Source organism: Periplaneta americana, chromosome 1 (genome assembly GCF_040183065.1).
Source record: "Periplaneta americana isolate PAMFEO1 chromosome 1, P.americana_PAMFEO1_priV1, whole genome shotgun sequence".
In the NCBI taxonomy this organism is placed as follows: Eukaryota; Metazoa; Arthropoda; class Insecta; order Blattodea; family Blattidae; genus Periplaneta; species Periplaneta americana.
The window spans coordinates 174,728,322-174,748,889 of record NC_091117.1 but is presented as its reverse complement, the minus strand read 5'-3'; the positions used below and the strand labels follow the sequence as shown (position 1 = coordinate 174,748,889).

The 20,568-nt window shown below is 35.1% G+C and overlaps 1 long non-coding RNA gene across 1 annotated transcript; it reads right to left on the bottom strand.

Moving 5' to 3' along the window:
* Positions 1-1,177: 1,177 nt before the first annotated feature.
* On the bottom strand, positions 1,178-18,903 carry LOC138704378 (uncharacterized). The gene is made up of 3 exons (XR_011333337.1): positions 18,796-18,903; positions 5,926-5,989; positions 1,178-1,321 (listed from the first exon to the last, which is right to left on the bottom strand). It is a non-coding gene; the product is annotated as an uncharacterized lncRNA (long non-coding RNA).
* Positions 18,904-20,568: the final 1,665 nt, after the last annotated feature.

Here is a 20,568-nt window from a genome sequence, read left to right as displayed (position 1 = left end):
TAATTCGTAAATAACTCTTGTATACATGTAACTCTCATCTAAATCAAATTGTTGAATTCTTTGTAAGTTCATGCATATGTATATACACTTTCTGCTGGTTGAGTGGAATAGAAGGCCTTACGGCCTTAACTCTGCCAGCTAAAATAAATCATTATTATTATTATTATTATTATTATTATTATTATTATTATTATATCCTAGATGTGAAATGATGTACTAATGTAAATGAATACCATATAATACAATGTCCTAGTATTATAAATTGATTTCTAATAAAAGGAAATTATTGCCAAAATACTAAAGATAAAACTTCGGCATAAATCCAGCAACTACTCAGAAACAAATTTCTTGAGATAAAACATACTTCTTTAGTTTATTTTTAAACTGTGACAGTGTCCGGCAGTCCCTGACGTCACTAGATATCGAATTCAGAGACGAGGCAAGGATACAGTGTAGAAAGATAAGTATAGGAACGTTTTGTGTTGAGAAATAGAAAGAAGAGATTGATGCTGATTTCGTGAAGTAGTTAGGAACTGAAAGCGTGAAGACAAGTATTTTGGAGAAAAGTTGTGTAAAATTTTGCATAGAAGTGAAAGAGCGTGTACGATTCTTCGTTCCTTTTGACGAGTCCTCGAGAGCAGCTCAAGAGACGGTGTTACATGGTCAAATTTCCGAATATTACAGACGAATCTTATATATAGGGGAAAGTCGGGTAGTATCGGACGTCGGGTAATATCGGACCGTGAGGTTCTTTCATCTACCACACGATGATAGTACCTGATTGACATGGTTACGTTTCTGTGATGTCGCATAGAGAAACGTAACCATGTCATTCAGGTACTACCACATGGTGGTAGATGAAAGACACGCACTGTCCGATATTACCCGACGTCCGATACTACCCGACTCTCCCCTACATTATGAACACGTTGCAATCTCTCATTTAAGTTAGAACTTAAGTTTGTTAACAAGGAATCACAGTATCCAGATGGAGTACCACGAGTGTCTGTATAAGATTATTTTTTAATTTAAGTGGTAGAAAGTGTTTTACGTGCTTCAAAGGGTGGAGCAGCGACAATATTTTGTTGCATGTATGGGTAACTTGAGTGTTTCAGTTAAGATCATTATCCGTAAAGATAAAAAATAGTCATTGTGATCGAAATAAAATACATCGCGATGGTTTTCGAAGCTTTCTTTATTAAGACAGTGGTACACAGCACATCTCACACTGCTGGAAAGGAACAGACGTTATTAAGGCACACTCCCAAGCAAGGCACCGTCGAACCGTCATCCTTTACTACGTCACAGTACTGTCCTTTTTCTGGAATATAAAAATACAAAATCAGAAAACATTAGTTTTTTTTTTGCAAAATTCACATTCCACCAAATAATATATTTTTTTTAATCTTCTAAGAGTTAATTAAGGTTTAAATCTAAACTAATGCATTAATCCACTTCATCATGAAAATTAATGGGATATCAGTAATTCTTAATGCATTGCAGACACTTTACATGTAGAAGTATAATACACAAAAAACTACATACATAGGCTACATTACATTGCCTGCATACATACATACATACATACATACATACATACATACACACATATTCAGCGTTAATGGCCCCTGTTAGAGATGGCCGATATTTCACAAACCGATATTTTGTCACAGATAAACCTGTGACTGATGACGCGAAATATCTGTGACAAAATATCGCTATCGAAATCTGCTCCGTAATCAGTACTCTGTCACCGTTGCAACGGTGATATTTTCTCCTCTACGTCGTGGGTTTGCGCATGCGCATGATACAATAACAGCAATCGGGCGGTGGTATTTGATTATTTTTTCATGATATTTTGTTCAATATTATTTTATTCAAAGTGATGATGTGTTGCAAAGTTATTAGCGGCATTATGATATAATACCTAATATAATCATGAATCTGATATTTTTGTTCAAATTTTAGTCTGTATATATGTTTTATAAATATTTTATGTATTTCCCCGCGATCTTCACATTTTCATATTACTGTGAATTTATATTAATGTATAAGTATTTTCCACTCAATTAAAACCGAACGAGACAAAACTGGCTAATATGATGGGCAACTTATTTGGCTAAACTAACCTTGAGGTAGTTTCCTTCGTATTCTCCTTATACACCTTGCATATACGAATCTGCGACAGGTCAGGTTTGGTTGGTTTAAGCTTTTATTATGCCTAGACATACGATCAACGACTAAACTAGCGTTGAGGTAGTTCCCTTCGTATTCTGCATATACACCTTGCATATACGAATCTGTGACAGGTTAGATTTGGTTAGTTTAGGCATTGTTATGCCTTGGATATTCGATCAACTGCATCTCCACAAAAAATCAAATTCAACGATTTTCACTTCCGAAATCACCGAAACTACCTCAGCGCTAGTTGAACCCGAGCAACTGTCTCTCCACAAAAAAAAATCGTTATAAATGCAACGATTTTCACGTCCGAAATCGCCGAAACTACTTCAGCGCTAGTTTCACCATTTTATTATAAATGATATAGTGATTGCACGATTTAAATAATAATAATACCATTGGTTACCAATACTTTATCTTGTGTAAAATCCTGTCTGAACAATTGTTTTGGTTTGTAATTATTTTCCATTGTTTTTCCGAATACTTATGTTTCGTTAATTTTTATTCTGACTCAGTATTATAATGTTAATGCACGACTTAAAATAATTTATCCATTATATTATACATAATAAAAAGGATCAATTTTTAAAACGATTAGGATAATCACATAACCTCAATTTCTCCATATCCAACTACATTAAGAAATTATAAACTGATTCCATATCTACAATCAACTATCTTGGTATATGAGGTTAACTTTTTACATGTTACTGTTGAGTTAGATTAATTTTTATTTGTTAATGATACATGTTCATAATTTATTTGTTGGATTTTCCCATATAAACCACTGATGTGTGGCATGTATAGAGAAATCGTATTCACATTGCACTGCTCTTCAATATTTCCTGTTAATTTTTATCGATGTGACAAAATATCGGTGTAATTCATGCATATTGTGCTTACTTATCGATATAAAATATCGGTGTGACAAAATCACCTATAAAAGTCACAGATATTTAATTGTCACAGTCACAGTTGTCACAGATACTTGAAAATATCGTTTAAGCTCAACTCTAGCCTCTGTCCTTGGTTGTTTGTCTAGTGAGCGAGCTGTGTGTTGCGTCATAAGGAATAAATGTAATCACAAATGTGCATAGGAGGGGAAGAGGGAAGAAAAAGAATGAAAATAATATCTATGCGCGAAGCTGAGGGACACTCATGTCAATAAAATATAAGCCATCATGACATTGTTTAGTCAACAGACGTAGTGGTTAGTAACGGGGCGTGTGGAAGAATATTGTGTTTTAAGGCGGAGTGTACCGCGACATGATAAGAAGGAAGTGTTAGGCCCGTAACACACTTGCAGAGTTTTCGTCAGCGAGAAATGTGTTGCGAGAAAATTAAAAAATTGATAACATGGATTCAAATGGACGTCCACACACTGGAAGAGTTTCTCGTTCGAGGCAAAAATCTCGCGCGAGTTTCTCGCTGGAATCGGTAGCTCAGCGAATTTTCTTGACACATTTATCAAAGATATATGACATTTATACTCTTTACGACGATTGAATGTAGAAAAAGATATCACAGGTGGCGATGAATTGTATTGTTTTTATTTGAAAATAGGGAAAGATGGCTGATAATTGCAGTCAGAAACTTATCGGACTTGTACGATGTCACTCGTAAGCGTATTTATATGATACAGGGGATGAAAACTACAAAAACATGAAACTTAAAGAAGAAATCTGGACACAAATACAGATTATCTGAAAATAAATAGTGCCATATTTTATTTTGGTGAGATTTAATAGTTTTAATTAAACATTTGAAATAATGTATCTATATGTCTTAACAGTTTACACAATTTTAATCAGAACATAGCAAAGAATCCTCTAACATATCATGAATGGCAAAAAACTGTGGTCCATTCAACCTGAAATAACGCCTAAACGTATCATCATTCAAATCGAAACCAGTGTCCAAAACTCGCCCTTATTTTCGTAAGATACAATGTGATTTTCAGATATTTCTGGCTTTAATTTTAGGCCTACTTTTTCTTTTCATTAACAAAATATGTTCATATAACTCCATTTCCTCATCATCTGAATACTCAGATTCAACATAGCGTTTCTACGTAATTTGTAAATTACGACAATGTATTTACAGGTTATATATTTAAGTACGATAATATACGTAAATACATAACCTATAATACTTTTCCCAACGAGTCATTACTATAATCAGAAAAATGCTTTCTGCATGAAGGCAGTGCATAGATGATCATAGCGAGGTATGATCTGTGATAGTGAGAACTCGCTAAGTGTGTGAAGGAAGCTCTTCGCCTCTTTCTCGCAATACATTTCTAGCTAGCGAAAACTCTTCAAGTGTGTTACGGGCCTTAGGTGTTATGACTGCGCGGCCTGATCTGTGTGACCCAGTTCGCCAGTAGTGATGAGGAACTCCCTCTTACTCTATTTATTTCTTGCAGGACCAAAATCCCTGAATCAAACTATACATACATACATACATACATACATACATACATACATACATACATCTCATATAATACTGGGTGTTCAGTTCAAAGTGTGTCATGGCTCGCTGTATGCCGTCATATGGCTAGTCGATGAGCCTAGAGAATTCAATTTTCCTACATTTCCGCAGAGATGTACTACCTATGTGTCAGAGAAGTTGCATAGCAAGTACGGCGTTCATTCTGAAGAGTAACCGACTTACTGATATATACGGTAACGCCGGTAGTGGCAGGAATGTGAACTGTTTATAAACATGTCCTGAGCTGGGCTTTTTTCTTACTGTCGGGATATGGGGAGAGGGTTAAGACGATTTCTTACGTATTTGTTGACATTAACTTCGACGGTCAACATGGACACGGAACATTTGATTTGTATTGTGGAATGTTGCCGTACGCAACCGATGATAACAAATACCCTGCGTACGACTTGCCCGCGCAAAACACAGTTCGAAAGAGGTTATGGTAGCACACAGACAGTACAGACCGCCATCTGTTGTTATGACGTTCAAGTTATACAGTACACGTTCTCAAGTTCAGATTGAACGCCTTGATTAATAGGCAACTTCTCTGACATAAAAGCTGAAACTCGCTTCAAATCGCTGACTCAAAACAGTGACGTCATGACACACTTTGAAATGAACACCTAGTAGTAGTCAGAAAGTACCCGAACGTCGGGTGGCAACGCAAAGCTCTGTAGGCAACTTCTCTGCCTTGTGCGTGTGGTATGTGGCCTACTCTCCAGGCGTATAGACTCAGTGTGTCGACCGATCAAAGGGGGAAAGTAATGCTTGAAGTGTTCTTCGATATTCCGGGTCTCGTACATTTCGAGTTTATTCCTGAGGGCAGACCTGTCAGTAAGAAGGCGCATATTGTAATTCTTCGACGTCTTCGTGATGCAGTTCGACGAAAAAGACCCAATTTGTGGCAAGGACAATCATGACAATACCCCAGCACATCGGTCGCCCTTGGTAAGCGAATTCCTCGCACAACACAAAATACCTGTCAATTCATAGCCACCATGTCCTCCAGATCTTACTCCAGCAGATTTCTATCTATTTTCAAAGGTCAAATTCCTACTCAAGGAATGGCGGTTTGCGTCAGGAAGTAGCCAAAGATAAGCTGCAGAATGTTTCAAGAAGTGGTATGGACGCTGACATAAATGTGTCACCTTCACCAAAGGTATCTACACATGTTCGGTTACTTTTTGACTCTATTAGTATGAACGAAGTACGCTTCCTTTCACTTTAATATGCACTAGACCGACGGATACTCACCTGCCACTCCGTCAGCCAAGACGGCTTCGATGACGGACACCAACAGCAGAACCGCTACAAAAAGCTGAAAGAATATCATAAGACCCAGGTTCATACTCCAAATACATAATCGAAATATACAGAGTGAACCGTAAGTAATGTAATTCATTTCAGGGGGTTGGTCATTGATATACTGTATTTAAAACAAAAAGGTTTAATAGAATTTTGATCATTTTTGCTTCCTTTTCGAGATAAAAATTGTTTCACATGAAGCATTTCATAGCGCCTTTTGGAAAATCCATTGATTTAATTCTCAATATGCTTAGTTAATTTAAGAGAGCAGTGTATTATGGTAATAAATGATTGAAACAATTTCAGTTTTGTTCTTTAAATGTTCAGAAATTTGATCCGAACATATGTAACTTTTCGTTCTGCAAAAGTATTTTACAATGTGACATTTGTTATGATCAAATTTCTGAGAATTTAAAGGACAAAATTAAATAGTTTCAATCATATATTATCTGTCATATCTTAAATTTACTAAGCATATATCGGGAATTAAATCAATGGCTTTCACGCTATGAAATGTTTCATATCAAACGATTTATATCTCGAAAAGGAAGCAAAAACGAGCAAAATTGTATTACAATTTTTTGTTTGACATATCTCAAAGAAAAACTTCCTGAAATTAATGACATTACGGTTCATTCTATATGTATTAGGAACGTATGATACTTAATTAGTATAAATATTAATATATTTTTATTGATACCAAGAACAAGTTAGTGCAATACTAGCTGTTTCAACTCTTTCTGTCGTTTGTCCCAGGGCTTGACTGAGGACGATTGATTTTTAGGAGGAAAAATTATTAAGGTACGTGAGGCCTCCAACGAATGTATTCTTAGTATTGTTTCATGCCGAGAACATATGTTCAGATTATGATGGGAGGAAAGGTCCATAGAATCGTCTCCTCCTCTACAAGGATTGTTGTGGAAATGCGTGTAGTAGAGGGTACGATTACATGATATTCTAGAGCAGGTATGCTCATTCTCTGACTCCCGATTACGTTCTGTAATCACGACCTTCGAATGTAGAGCGTGCTGTTCCCCGTTCGAAGCTCGACGGATGGCTGCAGAAGGCACTTCAAATATTTAGTAAACGCACGAACAGTGCGGGACAATGACACAGTCAAAACCTTCTGTAAGCAAACGATCATTCTGTACAGTGTGGGAGAACGACTATTTTTGTTGTACGTTCGATGAAAATGGAAAGTTATTGGTATATTGTAAGGTACTGTCAGAATACTACTGAGTAACATAAAACTACATTATAGGCTCTGCTACCCAGAACATGCCGAAGTGACAGAGAAGCTGTTTTCTGTAATATAGCCTATTTTCATATACCAACGTTATTATTATTATTATTATTATTATTATTATTATTATTATTATTATTATTATTATTATTATTATTATTATTATTATTGTGGTGATATTATTCCAGCAGAAATAGATATTTTGATAAAATAATTTTTCAGGGATTCAACGTGCACTACAGCTTCAAGAATTGAAAGCAGTTCATGAAAGGCCAAACATTGAAGAGAGTCGAACAATTCAGAGTCTATGTTTTGGAGCAAATTAGCCTATGTAGTATGTTGGGAATTAGCTAAGGCACTAAAACCCTTCACGGATGGTGAACTTGTAAAGAGATGTATGGTGCCTGAACAAAATATAGTTAATTATGTCTCTGTACTGCAACAATTCAAATGTGAGTTCACAGAACATAGATTTAGTGATTTTAGACGTATGGAGAGTGATATCAGTATTTTTGTTAATCTTTTCATAAATTTAGTACAATCCGTGAGAGTGCAGTTCCAGGACGAGTTAATTGATTTACTAAGTAACGTAGAATTCAGAACTAAATGCTGAGAATATAACTTGACAAGCGTAGAATTATTTTAAAAATGAACAAAACTAAATATTACAAGATGAGCTTATTCGTTGCCACTACCTTCGCCTCGACATATGAGTGCGAACAATTATTTTCGAGAATGAAGGTTACTAAATCCAAACATACGTAGGTTCCGATTAACAGATGAGCATCTTTAGTGCATTGCAGTAAATTCATTGGAAATAGATTCCCGATTACTTGCAGAAAAGAATGCAGATGTTGAATAGACCGCAAAGTAGACTATATGGTGGAATATGAAAATGATATTATCTGATATTATTATATCATAACTACATTAAATATAATAAATAATGTAATAACTGAATATTGCAGTGTATACTTTTTCCTTTTTCAAATTCAATTTATTATCCGTATTTGAAAGAGTGTAAGAACTATGTTACGGGCGGAGCTGCAATGTAGTTGCGGAGCCCAGTCCGTACACTGTGTGTGTTGTGCAGTGCAGCATCATCATCCGTGGAATCGGAGCTTTTACAATTTTGAGCATACCTGTTCTAGAGTTAAAGAAAAAGATTCGGCATGAAAATGAAGACATTGGTCTGGTATTATATGTTCTTGTCGTGACAGAAGTGACTTCAGCGGAACATTGCAAGTGGAGGTTGTGACCTGAAGGATGAGTTTTTTTTTTTAAATAGCTTCGATTGTGTAAATGAAAATAACTCAAATAACTCAAAAGTATAAATAAGCTATTAGGTTATTTAAGTACATTTGCTTAAATACATACAGCTTTATCTCACTTTAAAAATAGTCCACTGAAATGAGGTAGTTAAACCGTTGGCCTCATTCACTTAATAAAAAAGTACTCTTTTTTATAAATAAATATGAATAAAGGCAAAATGTTACATAATTACATATTCCACTGTCGACACTTGGTAGCATATATCACCGTGATAGAAATGCTGTGCCGAATCATAATCCCTTGGCTTATTGTAAATATAGTATGCAGTTCTCTTACTCTTTATATCTCGTGACCAGAATATTGAACGAAATGGAAATATACAAATTGGAGATTTATCCTTAGAAGAGATGGAAACATTCAAATATCTTGGAGCAACAGTAACAAATATGAATGACACTCGGGAGGAAATTAAACGCAGAATAAATATGGGAAATGCCTGTTATTATTCAGTTGAGAAGCTTTTGTCATCTAGTCTGCTGTCAAAAAATCTGAAAGTTAGAATTTATAAAACAGTTATATTACCGGTTGTTCTGTATGGTTGTGAAACTTGGACTCTCACTCTGAGAGAGGAACAGAGATTAAGGATGTTTGAGAATAAGGTTCTTAGGAAAATATTTAGGGCTAAGAGGGATGAAGTTACAGGAGAATGGAGAAAGTTACACAACGCAGAACTGCAGGCATTGTATTCTTTGCCTGACATAATTAGGAACATTAAATCCAGACGTTTGAGATGGGCAGGGCATGTAGCACGTATGAGCGAATCCAGAAATGCATATAGTGTGTTAGTTGGGAAAACTACCTTTGGGGAGGCCGAGACGTAGATGGGAGGATAATATTAAAATGGATTTGAGGGAGGTGGGATATGATGGTAGAGACTGGTTTAATCTTGCACAGGATATGGACCGATGGCGGGCTTATGTGAGGGCGGCATTGAACCTGCGGCTTCCTTGAAAGCCATTTGAAGGTAAGTAGTTCTCTTATTCTAGCATAAAATATTTCAATATCCGGTAACTTCATCCCTATATAATTATTTCACGTTTAACTTCTACTTCAGTAAAAATATACAGGGTGTTTAAAAAATGCGGGGCATAATTTCAGGTATGTATTTATTTCCCACATGTAGACAATCAAAATAGTTATTTACAACATGTGTCCGGAAATGCTTCATTTCCGAATTATGGCCTTCACAACATTGAAATTCACCGGAACGTTTTTCTTTCCGCAGGTCGTTGTCATTACAGAAGATGTTCAAAATGTCCACCTCCTGCTTGAATACAGACCTCACATCGATGTCTCATTGACCTGCGAACACGATCCCAAACTGCAGGAGTATTGCGTATGTCCTCAGAACATGCCACAATTCGATTCCGAAGGGATTCCAAATCAGGCACCGGAGACGAATAAACCAATGATTTTAAATGGCCCCACAAGTAGAAATCGAGAGGGTTCAGATCAGGTGAGCGTGGAGGCCAAGCAATTGGGCCACCTCTACCTATCCATCGATCAGGAAACCTTCGATCCAAGTACCGGCGAGCCGTACGACTGAAGTGTGCAAGAGCGCCATCATGCAAGAAGTGAATGTGTTGACGATTGATCAGTGGAGTGTCTTCTAAAACATGAGGTATGGTGTTTTCCAGGAAGTTTGTGTACGCCTGCCCCGTAAGTCTCTTTACAAGTACATGGGACCCAACTAATCGATCACCAATGATATCGGCCCACATGTTGAGGAGAACCGCACCTGGTGATGAGATGGAACAGTTGCACGTGGGTTTTCATACGCCCATACATGCTGATTGTCGAAATTTGTTATGCCATCTCGTGTGAACTGTGCTTCATCTGTAAATAATACTAAGGCAGGAAAGTTCGGATTTACACCACACTGCTGCAAGAACCACTGACAGAACCTAACTCGTGCAGGGTAATCTGCTGGTGACAGGGCCTGTACACGTTGCAAGTGATAAGGATACAATTGATACTCTTTCAACAGTCTCCAGACAGTCGTATGAGGAACATTGACTTGCAACGCTACCCTTCGTGTGCTGACAGAAGGAGTCATGTTCACAGCCTCCAGAATCTCCTCCTGTACTTCTGGAGTTGTAGATTTTGGTCGTCCCCTTCCCAAACCATAATAGTTAAATTTTCCATAATCGCACAGACGGTAATGGAGACGTACAAATGTCTTCCGATCTGGACATTGTCGCTGTGGGTACCTCTCCTGGTACAAACGACGAGCCAGCGCAGCATTGCCGTCCGCCTTACCGTACATGAAGTGTATCTCTGCCAGCTCTTGATTTGAATACATGTCGCACAGTCTAACGCCTACACAACACTGAATGTAACCTTCGCCTCGGAATGAACTGTCAGAGTGCCCTCTTAATGTCTCCTTTGACGGCAACGACCTGCGGAAAGAAAAACGTTCCGGTGAGTTTCAATGTTGTGAAGGCCATAACTCGGAAATAAAGCATTTCCGGACACATGTTGTAATGAACTTTTTGATTGTCTACATGTGGGAAATACATACCTGAAATTATGCCCCGTATTTTTGAAACACCCTGTATACATATGTGTATATATATATATATATATATATATATATATATATATATATATATATATATTTATTCATTTATTTTCTTAACTTCTACAATAAATTGTCTAACATTTATTAATCAGGTAATGTTTTTAGTAATTTGATTTCTATTGTAATTGTAAATTGAATATAAATTGTAATTATAATTTTAATTTTAATTATATTCTTAATATTGTAGTTGTAATTTCCTGGTTGAGGGGAAGAGAAGACCTGATGTCCTTATCTCTACCAGATTAAATAAATAAATAAGTAAATGAATAAATAAATAAATAAACAAATAAATAAATACTATGGACCACACACACACTAGATACCGTCGTGCATGTGGGTTTCTCCTGGCCTAGGATCAGCAGAGCGTAGGAACCTCAACAGATACACTCACAAGAGGGAGCATTAACGAGTGGCATCCATCAATGTCTGAGGCGGGATTCGAACCCATGAACCTTTGGACTGCACCTTAGAACGTGAAGTCACCCAGCTCGGTCATGGAAATTATTAAAAGATAAAATTCGTACTTTGGTTACTAATCACCAGGGAAAGGATTTATATGTAAATACATATTTACTTATAAAGCTAATATAATTTATATTTTGCATTATCTTTATGTTTCACAATGTGTAGGGTTGAAAAATCCTACTTTTATTTTCCATATTTTTTCATATTTTAGAGTTTAGTACATATTTTCGTTAATTTCCATATATTTTCCATATTTCATATAAAACAGTCCATATTATATTAGGTTTAACAATAAAACAAAACAAAATTCCATTAACTTTTAAAAATACATTTCAACAATAGAGATTTAAACACATGTTCAGTAATCCCTTTAACATCAGAGTTATTTGAAAATTAGCAGTCCTATCAACAATGGGAAAGTAAGTTACAAAACTGTATTAATTTAATTTAAAATTTTTAACAGACTTCAGTTGTGCAGCTCAACAGTTAAATGCCAGTCAGAGTACACATAGGTTCAGTTTTGTAAATCATACTATAAAGACGGTAAATATGCCAAAAGTACGTCATTCAGTCAATTTAAAATCAAAACTAACAAGTTACATTTCAGAATTTAAAGAAGATGGTTTATCAACTGACAATAAAATATTATTTTGTAATTTGTGTCAGTGTGCAGTATCATCTACACAAAAGTTCCTGGTGCAACAACACATTACAACTAGTAAACATCAGGCCAACAAACAACTAAATTCCAAGCAGAGACAATTGTTTTTAACACAACCAACAACATCGAATGTAAGATCTGAGTTTAACATCGACCTGTGCCGTTCTCTCATCTCTGCTGATATTCCTCTCTACAAACTAAAGAATAAGGTCTTCAGGGAATTCCTTGAAAAATATACTCAACATACAATCCCGGATGAGTCAACACTTAGGAAGACGTATGCTCCATCCATCTACGATGAGACAATACAGAAGATAAGAGATGAAATTAAAGATAGTTCAATTTGGGTTTCCATTGATGAGACTCCCGACAAAGAAGGTAGACTTGTTGGTAATGTAGTTATCGGTTTGTTAAGTGAACAATATTCTGAACGAATTCTTTTACATTGTGATGTTCTAGAAAAGTGCAATAACAAAACTATAGTTAAACTGTTCAACGAAGCTATGGGTATCCTGTGGCCAAAGGGTATTATGTACGATAATGTGTTATTCTTTATTAGCGATGCTGCCCCTTATATGGTCAAAGCTGGACAAGCATTATCTGTTGTATATCCTAAATTGACTCATTTTACTTGTGTGGCGCATGCATTTCATCGTGTGGCAGAAGTGGTCAGAGACAATTTCCCTAAAGTAGATTTGTTGATTTCATCAGTGAAAAAAGTATTTCTCAAAGCTCCCAGTAGAGTTAACGTGTTGAAAGAAATGTACCCTGAAATTCCATTGCCACCAAAGCCAATTTTAACTAGATGGGGTACATGGCTAGAAGCAGTTGAATATTATGCCGAACATATAGACTCTATTAACAATGTTCTCCTTGCATTGGACTCTGAAGATGCAGTCTCAATTGATACTGCGAAAACAGTTACCTGTGACATAAGTGTGAAGAATGACTTAGCTCACATTCAGCATACATTTTCATGCATCATAAAAACGCTCAAAAGTCTCCAAAATAGGCACCTTTCACTATCTGAAAGTTTTGAAATTATAAATAGTACTGTGGAACAACTGAATCGTGGTAGAGGTAAAGTTGCAGATGCAGTAAGAGCTAAGGTGGACACTGTACTTTCAAAAAACCCTGGATATGAAGAACTACAAAAGGTTGTTGCTGTGATGAGTGGTGAATCAACAGTGAAGATTAACTTGGACTTATCCCCAGCAGACATTGTGAAATTGAATTATGTACCAGTTACTTCTTGTGACGTCGAACGCTCTTTTAGTCAGTATAAATCTATCCTCAGAGACAATAGAAGAAGATTCACTTTTCAGCACTTGAAAGAAATGTTTGTAACCTATTGTTATGGTAACAGACAATAAAAATTGTGTTTTGTTGAAACTACATTGGAAGATAAGGTACGTCCATTATATTTTTTGTTTAGTTTGATTAAAATGTACCAATATTTAACGTACATAGTCATTTTTTTATAATTTTAAGTCCATATTTAATTCCATATTTTGGTAAAAATCCATATTTAATTCCATATTTTGGTAAAAATAACTACATATATATTTACATATTTCATATATTTTTAGTCCATATAAATCCGTTCCCTGCTAATCACCAATAAACCTTTGGATAAGTGGCAGAAGAATGAATTGGAATGATCATAATTACATAATTATAAACAAAATGGAGGACACGGATAAGGGAATTGAATATACGACTGGATACCTCAACAAAAAAGAACTTTGTAATGGAGTTACTTAAATGAAAACTGCCTAAGGAAAATGATTGAAGAGAACCATTCCTTAACACACTTCGCTGGAAGTCAACGACGCGAACATTACATGGTCGATACTGTAGAATATACCGTTTTAAACATTTAAGGTAATTAGTAGGTACGCTGCAACTAGCAATTTGTAATGTTTATATATTATGTAAAGGCGTACTGGTGGCAATTTATTTTTGTCAGCGTACATAATTAATCATTCTAAACAACGGTAGAGTATACTGAGATCTTTAAATAAACAGTATCGTTCTGCTGTTGTTCTTTTTCTATTAGTTACGTTATTTTTTCTTGTCTCTGAACTTGTTTTTGTTTCTAGTGTGATAATATTGATAGATGTATCTTGTATAAATTTAAATTTAATAAACTATTATGTTCCTGCTTACATATCCAGAATATTTTTGGTATGAGTTACGTTAAGATTGTTAGAGGTACGAGGAAGACCATGTTATTTTGGTAGAATTCTAAAAATATTACTTTCACTGATTGACACTATAACTTCTTTACTGTGTTAATACTATAAAAAATACCTGGCTGACTAATTTCGACGTGGTATCCGTCATTGTTTCTGGTTTCCTGTTGTAGTGGGTAATCATGATTGTTTGGAAATGAGTATTTTGAAATTCAGGTGTGTTCAGGATGTGCTGTGTGTGTGTTTTTGTATGCTTGTAAATTTCATATTCTTCTAGAATGCCAAGTTTCTGTTTTCTTGGCTGAATGTGTAGTATTTTCATGTCAGTGTCTATGTTGATGTAGTTGTGATTGGAGTTTGCGATGTTTCTGCGTAGGTTGAATCGTTGTGTAGTTTGGTTATGGGTGTGATATGTTCCTTGTAACGTGTTTGAAATGATCTCCCAGTCTGTCCAATGTAGAAGTCGTTGCAACTACTGCATAATAGTTTGTATACACCTGTTAAGTTGTTTATGTGTCTTGTCTATGTGATAAGATGTTTTTGTAGTGTGTTCTGTATGCAATGTTATATTTTAGTTTCTTGAAAGATTACGCAATCTTGTATGTGTTCTAGTTTTCGTGTGTTAATCTAGTGTATTTGTTTTGTTCTTGTGTTTGTGTTGCGTTTTCTTGTTTGCGTTTAGTCTTTCTTACGATGTTGTCTATTATGTTAGAGCAGTGATCGCCAAAAACTGTGTCGCGACACATGCTCCTGCCTCCACTCAAGCGTAACCATGGTATCATACCCCCACCTTCTGTTTACAGCAATCACTTCTATACAAGTAAAGACATTTATCAGCAGCGGACGCACACATATAATGTTACAAGTGCGTAGGATAATATGTTTCGATGTATTTTCGAAAACAGATAATAAGTAAAAACTTAATTTTAAGTTGCATGGGAGGAAAAGTATTTATTTTGTGCAGATGAGAAAAATATGAGAAACTTCATTTGTTGTAAAATTTTAAATGAAGTATAAAAGAACAATGTACGTTGTCATTATTCTTCTTGATATAAAGACTACCACCCCCTTACCTGTAAATTGAATATTTCATTAATAAATAAACAATAACAAGTGTTGGCTTCTATGTTTTAATCGGAGTAAAATACTTCGACGTTTTTTTGAAGTATGTAGTGTAATTTGAATATTTCATTAATAAATAAACAATAGCAAGTATTGGCTTCTATGTCTTAATCGGAGTAAAATACTTCGACGTTTTTTTGAAGTATGTAGTGTAATTTGAATATTTCATTAATAAATAAACAATAACAAGTATTGGCTTCTATGTCTTAATCGGAGTAAAATACTTCGACTTTTTTTTTTAAGTATGTAGTGTAATTTGAATATTTCATTAATAAATAAACAATAACAAGTATTGGCTTCTATGTCTTAATCGGCGTAAAATACTTCGACGTTTTTTTGAAGTATGTAGTGTAATTTGAATATTTCATTAATAAATAAACAATAACAAGTATTGGCTTCTATGTCTTAATCGGCGTAAAATACTTCGACTTTTTTTTAAGTATGTAGTGTAATTTGAATACTTCATTAATAAATAAACAATAACAAGTATTGGCTTCTATGTCTTAAGCGCAGTAAAATACTTCGACTTTTTTTTAAGTATGTAGTGTAATTTTAATATTTCATTAATAAATAAACAATAACAGGTATTGGCTTCTATGTCTTAATCGGCGTAAAATACTTCGACTTTTTTTAAAGTATGTAGTGTAATTTGAATATTTCATTAATAAATAAATAATAACAAATATTAACTTCTATGTCTTAATCGGCGTAAAATACTTCGACTTTTTTTTAAGTATGTAGTGTAATTTGAATATTTCATTAATAAATAAACAATAACAAGTATTGGCTTCTATGTCTTAATCGGCGTAAAATACTTCGACGTTTTTTTGAAGTATGTAGTGTAATTTGAATATTTCATTAATAAATAAACAATAACAAGTATTGGCTTCTATGTCTGAAGCGGAGTAAAATACTTCGACTTTTTTTGAAGTATGCAGTGTAATTTGATATTTCATTAATAAATAAACAATGACGAGTATTGGCTTCTATGTTTTAATCGGAGTAAAATACTTCGACGTTTTTTGAAGTATGCAGTGTAATTTTCAACTTCGTAACCAGCCTAGTACGCTTTTCTAATTTTAAATATCTGCGTATGTAAATTACACGCTCTTTTCATGGTAAATAAAAAAATTATTTTATTTTATTAATAATAGAAAATAATGGATAGGAGGATAAAAAATTAACATGGAAATGTGTATCGGCCTAGGCCTATAGTTAATAAGTAGAAAAATATTATATTGCTTTTATTTTTTGGTCACAGTCCGTCTCTGCACTGTTATTCACGACATTACCTGAGGAGATACCCACTCCACCCCTCTCCCTGCGATAGTGATGTGCGGGTTGCATTTCTATTACGTCACAATTTCGTGGTGTTTGGCAACCACTGTGTTAAGAGTTTTGTCCATTTTCCTGTGCTATGTATTTGATAGTGTATAATTTTTCCTTATAGTCTCGTTGGTTCATAGGAATGTTGATGAGTCTGTGTATCATGGATCGAAATGCTGCGTATTTGTGTTGTATTATTTTCAGTGTAAATTTGTATTATAAGTTCTGTACATTGTAGCGTATTATGAAACAGTTTATAGGGTTATGGCATGACAATGTTTCAGTGAATGAACGAGTTGTATTATTTTTACGAATGCAATGAAGTATAACATTATAAATGTGTTTAATACACAATTTTTAACAACATTACAAAATAATAAAGGCGAAAGAAACAAGAGAACAAATCTGTACTAACCAATTTGTTGACACTACGCTGAGTGAAGTTTCTGAAGAATGTGGTGGATTCCGTACTAGTAACCTTTGTCAGTACCGGGCGCTTCATGTTTTTCTGAGTGCAGATTATTTTATTGCATTGAAAAAAATTGTTAATTAAATGTGATATGTAACAGCTTATTATAGTGAAATAAAACTGCATTAATGTAAGTATTATTAAGGAATCTACAATGTGCGAGTGGAGAATATGGTACTTGATAATGCGACAAAACATATTTTGTCTTTTTGCAGTTCATCAAATCAATTTTTAATAATATTTTGTTTTTTAGCTATGGATTTATACTCACATTACAATATCAATATACTTTACTGCTGAACGAGAACTGTCCTCTTATTGGCATTCCGTTCTTTTCGGCTGTAGTTAAAGTCGAGTTTCATTGCTAATGAATATCTGCTCAAAACTATGCCTGATTTCTGATATTGATTCTTCAATGATTTTTTTACACATTTACTAAGAGGACTTTGTGGAGAAAATGCATTAAGGATAAATTTTAATTAGTTATTTTGACATCGATTTTGTCTACTCTAATTTTAGCTTTTTTTCCACATCCCTGTATTACGCGACAGCTTTCAAGAACCGGAGATCACACATATCTTTAACAATACCATCCTCTCAACTTTTCATTTATACATTCATTCATTCATTCATCATTCATTCATTCATTCATTCATTCATTCATTCATTCATTCATTCATTCATTCATTCATTTAGTCACTCTGGGTGACAAAGGCGATATGGCGCTGGCCTTCTGTGCCCGAGATTGCGGGTTTGATCCCAGCCCAGGTCGATGGCATTTAAGTGTGCTTAAATGCGACAGACTCATGTCAGTAGATTTACTGGCATGTAAAAGAACTCCTGCGAGAGTAAATTCCAGCACACCGGCGACGCTGATATAACCTCTGCAGTGGCGAGCGTCGTTAAATAAAACGTAATTTAAAATTTAATTTTCACTCATTCATCCATAACATGGTAAAATTAAAATTATGGTTTATTTAACGACGCTCGTAACTGCAGAGGTTATATCAGCTTCGCCGGTATGCCGGAATTTTGTCCCGTAGGAGTTCTTTTACATACCAGTAAATCTACTGACATGAGCCTGTCGCATTTAAACACACTTAAATGCCATCGACCTGGGCCGGGATCCAACCCGGAACCTAGAGCACAGAAGGCCAGCGCTATACCGACTACGCTACCGAGGACGACATAACATGGTAAAGTCCCAGTTACAATAGGCAGTACAAAAATCTGAGACAAAACAAAAATATCTTTAGACAAATTTCGAAAAGACGACTCTGGTGTGGTAAATAACATTAACTAACGAATTATAAAATTAATATTTTGTAGTCAGCGAAATTAATTTAAGTTGAACCACGTTTCTTAAAGTAGGCCTACCTAGTCCTGCAAAAAATTACAATGTGAATTGCTATGGCGTGGTCTTACCTTAGCTAAAGACATTGTTTCCGGCAGAAGACAGAAAGAGTCACAAAACCAACTCTCTGCTACGAGCCAATATATACAACTGCAACCCTTTACGTCTTTATATTATATTTGTTTTTGCAGAAATGGGAAGAAAAATGAAGCCGAAAATACTGTTCATTAATTACGATCCGTTGTAATTAATTAGCTGCCATTAACAACATCGTTTTTCAATGGAACTATCTACAACGACCTCAATGTGAAGTTATATTTCACACACGTCATCCACGGAACTAGCTAAAGATCTATAAATAGCAACTAGCTTATTCATCAAGTTAAAAAGGTGTTAATCTGGTCCTTTAATGGTGGTAGATATAGCAACTTTAATAACATGAATTAAGCCTAAATTATATTTATTAATTACATAAAAGTGACTATAACAGATTCAAATTGTTGACAACTATAAATTTAATATCAATCATGCTGATAGAATATACAGGATATTTCAGGACCTATGCGACAAACTCTGGGGATCGATAGAGCTCGCAATGAGGATAATTTTTCGTGAAACAATGCATTTTCTCCGATGCCTCGTTTAGGAGTTAAGTGACATCGAAAAAAAAAAAATCTTAATGACATTAACAATTGAGGATTAACATTATAAAAATGTGCTAAGTGCCAAAAACAACTTTCTGAGATATTGATGAAAAACACACAGCGAAATGCATGTTGAGATGCCTACAACACCGTCTTATTCGCACGAATGAGTCACTTATAATATTGAGCTACGACAAAGACAATTTAGTATGATATTCTCATATGAATGAATAAAATGACTGAATAAAATGAAATTTGGAAAAGTTGGCACTTAGCACATTTAGAATGCTAAATCTTCAATTATGGAATGAATTATTTTTCAAGTATGTTTTCTGACAAGTTACAGGTGATCAAAGTGTCTATCCTGAACCAGGATATGTGCTACAGCACAATGATAATTATTGCTCAAATGTATTTGTAATACCATAGCATTTGATCTGTCATTTGATAATTTCCCGTGGTTATGTTCATGACGCGTTATAGAGTGTTTAGTCTTCGCTCTTCGGTGCATCAGGGGGTTCGTTGTGCTACCCAAAACTCCATCAGAATGTAGACAATCATGCGCATGTGCGAAGCTGAAATCATTGCTCTGTAGTCAGCTTCAGCACGACACAGCTTGGAGATTGCAAAAGTAAAGCGTAACGAAAGAATGCTTGTTTGTAGAAGAACTCGGAACTATTTACAATGTATTCGGTAATTCAAGCGTCCGACTGCTGCTGCCATCTACCTGTTGAAGTTGCTGTCAACAGCTATACTATACAGAACAAAAGAATGTTACAGACACAACTTGGAGTTCTATACGGAAGACCCGACTTTCGAAATATAGATGGCTGTTCAATTGTCACAATACATAGTCTCCAACAATTTACAGGATCCATTCTGTGAAGTAACGAAGTTGTTAAATATTTCGGTTACAACACCAATGATCACTGCTGAGCCTGAAAGATGTTTTTCTTGCTTGAAACGCATATAGTCCGACCATCGGATCTGTGCCCCCGTAAGATATGCGAACTGAACCTTAATTCCTTCTCAGCCTCGGCAATTCATTTCTCCCCCTGTATTCCTATTTCTCTCTTTTCTATCCCTCTCTCTTTCTCTCCCCCACTACTCACAATTTTGAGCCTTCTTGCAGGACAGTTTATTTGCACTTGCAGTCCAGTGTTGTCAACTCAACATGAATACTGTAGCACGGAATGGTGA